Below are 7,404 nucleotides of genomic sequence, written 5' to 3'. Positions count from 1 at the left end.
GGGGGGAAATGTGGTGTATTAACATTATGACTGTTTTAGAGGAACAAAGAATGTTTTATGATCTTAGTTCAAATGTGGTGTTTGGAGGGTGACGCCCCAGGGGAGACTGGTGATTGGCCAGAAGAGGGAGCCCCCGTCTCCTTGCATTGTTTATAAGTAGGAGTTAGACAAAGGAGAAGTCAGAAGCATTCAGATTAAGTTGGGACGATGCTTCTCCAGACACCGCGGGTCTGTAACTTATGCTGTAACCTCGTGATATTAATAAAAGCCTCTAAAACACGGTGCAGCCTAAGCGGATTCTTTGTTGACAGCAATAATTGCCAGCATTCACCCGATACGACACACGAATCCAAACATATGTTAATCTTCACGCTAAGTTAAAGGTTTTGCATTTTACTGTGACACTTTCTGTATTTTGAAAGTTCTATATCTTGAAAACTTGATTGCTTTCATGCAAAACATTTGGGACTCTATCAACAGTGGACTAATGAAACAAATACCAAAATATTGTTTTTGAGTGGTATTTTCCTTCAAGTCTAATGCAGAATTTAACTAGACTCACATTTATGGAGTCAGAAACGCAAAGCCTCAGTCTTGCGGATTAACGGGTGTATTATAGTAAACCTACAGTCGGCAGACGTGTTGCCTAGGAACTATTATCTCTCATTCAAGTGGAATCATGGTTTCATTCAGACACAGTGTTATTATGGTGAGAACTAAGGAGATAGACTTGCTTCATTGCACCGCCACGCTAATTTAGCATCTGAGGACATTAGGCCGTTCATTGCCTTAGACCAGTAGATCCTTCAATAATCAGGATTTTCCTGACTCAGTGATTTGAGTCATTTACAGTCCTTTAAAAGTCAGTTTATGTCAAAATTTACTTTTCATAGCAGGTTAGGAGAACATACGCAGCAGCGTTAATTTGACATAAGCTGTATCCCATCTAGACATTACCCTTTCTGTCAACCCCCTCCACTTTCCCTGAAATTCTGAAATGCCAAAGAAAATGTGTTACTCAAAGAAATTTCCCTGGGACAGAACACTTTGAGAGGACGTTTACATCATGGTCTGTTTGGCCGACCTTTGGCTGAATGAAGATTTTCCATATTTTCCAAAACCAATAGTAGTGCATTTGAAGAGTGAACTTGGCATCTGTTTTCAGCTAAAAATACATTGCTCCTAGGCATACAGTATGGGTATCAGGGTTGGGGTCAAATTCTGTAAATTCAGATTTAATGGAAAATAGCCCATTGTTTCCAGTGAGGATTTTTCTAAATTAATACCTTCCTCCTCACCTTACCTATACACACACCCCCTGAAAGGGGAACTGCACCCACTAATTTGGCCTAGTTTTTTGGCTTGCTCCTCAAGAAATGCTGGCAGGCCATGACAGAAGCCAAACGTGAGTTGACTTGGGGGTGTGGTTTGATGTGGGTGTTTCTTGGGTGTGTCCTTGCCTCCACCAAGACACATCCATCTGTCAGAACCTTGCCCCGCAGCTCTTTCCCCCCGCTCAGTCACAACAAACAAACGTTTGAGAGTTCAATAACTACAGGCATATGTATGGCGAGATGCCAGAGTAAGATTTGAATAGGTCAGTAGCCTACAGAGTAATATGAGAAGAATGCAATTGCTGAATTTATGTAGATATTCTAAACTGTAGTAATGTAGTAACAGGTCCATGTAGAATAAACAACCCTTTATATAATAACATAGAAGCAGTGTTCTGCTAATATAACAATGTGCACCTTTCATCTCCCTCCCCATATTGACTGATCCCATTCAATTCAACAATAAAAAAAGACAATACAAGTTGAAGTTGTGTCTAGTAAAATGTTAATGCTGAGTGCCAGGTCTCTCTCCATTCCGAGACATTAGTATCAAAACCGTGTGTCATTCTGGACATCATCACATCATCTTACAGGTCTCCATGTGCTGGCTCCATACATGATTCTGTGAACAAATACACTGTTCTATTACAAATGGCAGTTAGGATAGGTGATATCTGGCACACAAACACATACTATGTTGAAGTTTCAACAGGTCAGACTAAACCTACTTAATTCTATTCTCCCCATTGACGACCGTTGGTGAGCAGGCAAGAGGTGAGGCTGGAGGTGAGGTCTTTGCCAGAGCCCCATTAATGAGCAGCGTAGAGCAGTTCCTGGCCCCTCATCAAAGTTACTGGTCGGTCACACACACACACACACACACACACACACACACACACGCACACACACGCACACACACGCACACACACGCACACACACACACACAGCACTAATTACATTATCAATTGTGGTTATGAGATTAGCCTGTTGGAACCAACCTGATTGCTGCATTCACCTTTCTATTTCACTTCAGATATCATAAAATGTGAAGTGAAAGAGAATGGTGAACACAGTGATCAGGCTGGTTGCACCAGGCTAGGTTATGCCCTGGACATTATATGCATATAAGCAACAAATGTCTGTTTACACAACTAATGTTTCACAATTGGGATATCAAATATATCAAAGTAATGAAGTGGGTTACCTTCTGTATTTGTACAAATGATGAGCCTGTGAAAGCTGTTGCCGCTGACAGGTGAAGGTTGCTGGCTGGATACATGCCAACATGTGGCTGACTGTTCCGTTCATAGGAATGCTCATAAAAAAGGCCATGTCTGCATGATGCTGGTGAGGGCACCCTTGCTGGTCTTCTCTATGCTGCATGTTTGGCTGCAAACTGGACATCTCTCGAACAACTGCAGCAGGCATCTTATGAGGTGGTGTTGAATGGGAGGGCCTGTGACAGGGTGATATAATAGACAGCCAAGTGGTCAATTGGATTTTGTTCTAAAGAAAGGACAAAGCTTTTCGCTAATGCACTTCACAACCAAAATTACTCTTGGCTGGAGAATTAGCCTACTAGTTTATCAAGCCGGGTATTTTTTTATACAACTTTTCACATAACACAACTTTTCACATAACACAACACTGTTGTTGTTGATGAAGCCGTCTGTGTCATCAGGGCAGTAACTCGGGTCACTATCAGAGGCCTCATAATGGCGTGTCCTTTTCATAGTAGTCGAGGGAGACTGGCAACAATGGAGGAGGTGTCATAAGGGTACTTGTGTCACATGACACACTTTTATTCTGAGGTCTTGCCTGACAAGCTGTGAACATTTCCTGTAGTCCAAGATCAGCTCCTTTGTCTTGCTGACGTTGAGGGAGAGCTTGTTGTCCTGGCACCACAATGTTAGGTCACTGACCTCCTCCCTATAGGCTGTCTCATCGTCATCGGTGATCAGGCATACCACCGTTGTGTCATCTACAAATGTATGATGGTGTTGGAGTCGTGCGTGGCCATGCAGCCGTGGATGAACAGGGAGTACAGGAGCAGGTAAATGGATACAAATTGTGGAATCATACCATATTTGGACTAGATAATGCTAAACAAGGTTGGACAGTTATTATATAAATTAAACAAAATACAATAATTTGTTAATTGGACAAAAAGAAAGTATGTTTAAATCGCACTTTGGATGTATTAGACTTCAGAATTTTATTGGGGGCGTACTTATATTTCACTCAACAGCCTTACCTATAGATTGTGGATCAATGAAATAGAGTATCAGTCTACTCAGTGACACCGACAGAACACAATTGTGAAGAGTTTACATAATTATTAGCGTCGCAGCACTTATTTTGGGAATTTGACAACCCCATTTCATTGAGCCACAATCCACAGGTAAGGCTGTACAGTGCAATATGAATGTCCAATAGGCTACACATAGTAGGTTGACTGGTAAGCTAAATGTGACTCATTTCACAGTGGTTTCAGAGTCCCGCAATATGAGATACAAATCTAATATTTGTATAACCTCTTCACAGTTGTGTTCTGTGGGTGTCACTAGGTAAACTGCACGTGAGCTTGGCAAAAGGGGGGCATGATTTGTTGACATAATTGTAATCCAAACCCAACCTTAATTTACTCATTGTGACTGACTGAGGTTCCAAACTCCATTTTAGACTAAACTGACTGGTGTACCTTTATCCTATTTACACTTTGTAATACATTTTGACACTAGAATAAATGTTTCTGTTTTCAAAGGGATTAGTTGGCTTTTAGGGGCAGTCACTTTTCAAAAGAGCAAATTATTTTTTTGGAAGACCCATAATGACACCTATTTTCAGCACAGCATGAAGGCATGCACAGGAAATTGCTTAGTGATGCACCACTGAGAATGCAGGTAAAAACACATTTGCAGTTCTCATAGCAACCTAGACGTCACTGCGGAAGCACTGTTTGGTAGCAACAAGTCTTACAGGTTTTATTGTCTGCCCCTATTATAACAAAACCATGTCCAATTGTGATTTATTGACTGAGATGTAATGTCTTAGGCCATGAAGATCTTCTAATAGAAAGAATAGAAAGAAGCAAGGGTGCAGGTACAGGCTTGCTGGAACTGGAGACAAATACTTGTATTAGAGAATTAAAGTTTATAAAGCCTGCAAAAAATGCAACCAAAATGATGCAACTGTGAAATTGCCTGTGAATATGAGGTTTGGTTTGGGTATTGCAGGCTCATGCAAATGAAGTAAAAATAGCCTCTGATCCCTCAAACTGGTCATAGATTGACAATGTTCGGAGAGGTAAGAAGGTTCAGGCAAGTGTTAGTTAAAAGCATTTTCCCCACACATTTTTTTAATTCATTCTACCTGCTTGGTTCACAGACCATAGGCTTTTACGCTCAGGTGCAGAAAGGAAAAAAATTACTGAAAAATGCAGACTGTCGCTCCATGTGAAACTTATATTCGTTAGAAAAGTAGAGGATTGGAATAAAAACAGCAAAAACAAACTCACTATGTAGCTATCTTTGGCTAAGTAATAAGTTCACTTCTCTGACATCATAGGCTATGATGCTGCTACTGTGTGCTACACAGGAGCTGCTGAAGATGTGTGTATCCTTGGTTTATTATTGAGTGGGTGATCTGCTCGCAGCAATTTCATTTCAATGAAAAGCGCACATGCTTTTATGCACAACTCTTTAGTGGTGCAATAACATTTGAAACTATTTATGTGTACACATCTGAAGCAAACAGTAAGCCAATTTCTGAAATAAAAATTCCACAAGACGCTTCCCTGAGCAAAGAAACATAAGTTAATACAGTCTGTAAATATTTTATAGTGCCCTCTGGGAGATGAAAAAGCTAATGAAGATAGAATCGAAGTAAAAAGTGGAATTAAACAAAATGTTATCTTCTTCAAAATATTTGTTTTATGTCATAACCCTCCAGGCTGTTTCTCAAACTATTCTCAGGTGGTTAAACTAAATCGTTCAGAGCAGAGTTTAATAGAATCATCTGGAATCACTTACCCCACAGCTATCCTGCTGGGTATACCATGGAAGAGTTGGAGAAAAAGAGTCTAAATCTGTAGCTCAGTTTGTAGAGCATGGTGTTTGCAATGCCAGGGTTGTGGGTTCAATTCCCATGGGGGGGTATGATAAAAAACTAAAAAAAAACTCTAAGTCGATCTGGATAAGAGCGTCTGCTAAATGACGTAAATGTAAATTGGGGACGAGCACGGGTGAGTCCATCATTTGAAATACTGTTGAGCTTGATAAGGGGTGTATGTGCGTGCAGGCGTGCATGACTGTGTGTACAGGTATTTGTCTGTACTGTCCATCTACAATGTGATGAGACTGACAATGGTATCCCTGCTCAACCTCCTAACAAACAACATTTGAACATGACATTCAGGTATGTTTACTAAGATAATCTATTTCTTGGCTAAGGCAGAACAAGAAACACATATGCAAAGCCCGTGGCAGAGATTGTGCTGTTTGCTTGACGACAGACTCCAAGTCAAATTCGTCTAGAGTACACAAAAGGAGTCATTAGGAGACCGCGAAATGAACTGATGTATGCATAGTTTCTGGAGGGAAGAATTAAGTTAGATCTTTAAAGAAAACAGCCAGCCTATAGGAACAGAACAAAATATCTATACTGCCTGAAAGCATTGTTTTTCTTCTGAATGAAGGAGTATTCGGCAACAGCAGGTGCATCGAAACACGATACAACATCAAAACATGACACAAAGACTACATATGACTAAGTATACAATTTGACAGAGACATATACGAATTTGAAGAATGTCTTCACCACCATGTTGTTTCACAGGTAACTTGTGGTCAAATGCTCCCTGTATATCACATGCCTATAAAAGTCTTTGCAGGAACTGTGCATGTGATGTCGCAAAATTTGTAAAAGCCCATTTAGGGCCATCGTAAAAAACACCCTAGTAGACATCCACATGCAAGCGAGATATTTAAACAACGTTATGTGTCAAACACCTTATATTACCATAAAGTACCACTTGTCTCTCTTTACCACTGAAGTTAGCTCTGAATCCACAAGTGTGTTTTGGCATTGACAACTCTCATTATAAGCTATACTGTAGCTATAGGCCATGGGGCGATGATTGAAACACAGTCAATTTCTAAGGCCTAGGGCTTGTGTCAACACTAATCGTTGTCATATGCAGGATGTCTCATCCTTGAGAAAGGTAAACATATTGTTATCTCCTCCCAGCATTACTGTTAAACTGAATAATCCTTTCGATGTAGGCAGAAGCACACTCTTCTTATTCTCTTCTATTACAATGCTACAGTATTTACTACAATGGATTTACTGCTGGGGTTTTCTGTTTGTTTTAATTTGACTGGGGATGTTGCGGACATGTTTTCACATGTTTAACACCAAGGTTATTATAGTTTTGTGTTTTTATGTTAGTTTTCATTCTATTCATTTCCAGATTTTTTATTTGAGATTCAGTTTAGTTTCAGTTAGTTTTCAGATCCACTTTACTAGTTTTTATTTAGTTTAAGATTTATATAGACTGCATTCTGAAAGTATTCAGACCCCTTGATTTTTTCCATATTGTTACCTTACAGCGTTATTCTAATTAATTATTTTCCTCATCAATCTACACACAATACCCCATAATGACAAAGCGAAAACCGTTTAATTTTAATTTTATTTATTTAACAGAAATACCATATTTACATAAGTATTCAAACCCTTTGCTATGAGACTCGAAATTGAGCTCAGGAGCATCCTGTTTCCATTGATCATCCTTGAGATGTTTCTACAACTTGATTGGAGTCCACCTGTGGTAAATTCAATTGATTGGACATGATTTGGAAAGGCACATACCTGTCTATATAAGGTCCCACAGTTGACTGTGCATGTCAGAGCATAAAAAAAGCCATGAAGTCGAAGGAATTGTCCGTAGAGCTCCGAGACAGGATTGTGTCGAGGCACAGATCTGGGGAAGGGTACAAAAAAAATCTGCAACATTGAAGTTCCCCAAGAACATAGTGGCCTCCATCATTCTTAAATGGAAGAAGTTTGG

General features: G+C 39.9%; 1 long non-coding RNA gene across 1 annotated transcript; it reads right to left on the bottom strand.

Annotated features, from left to right (window-relative positions):
• Positions 1–1,889: 1,889 nt before the first annotated feature.
• On the bottom strand, positions 1,890–2,718 carry LOC123482449. Its single transcript, XR_006657720.1, has 3 exons — positions 2,539–2,718; positions 2,063–2,187; positions 1,890–1,956 (listed from the first exon to the last, which is right to left on the bottom strand). It is a non-coding gene; the product is annotated as an uncharacterized LOC123482449 (long non-coding RNA).
• Positions 2,719–7,404: the final 4,686 nt, after the last annotated feature.

Source organism: Coregonus clupeaformis, chromosome 33, assembly GCF_020615455.1.
Source record: "Coregonus clupeaformis isolate EN_2021a chromosome 33, ASM2061545v1, whole genome shotgun sequence".
NCBI lineage: Eukaryota > Metazoa > Chordata > Actinopteri > Salmoniformes > Salmonidae > Coregonus > Coregonus clupeaformis.
Note: the sequence above shows the minus strand (reverse complement) of the source record. Positions and strands in the feature narration are given on the sequence as shown.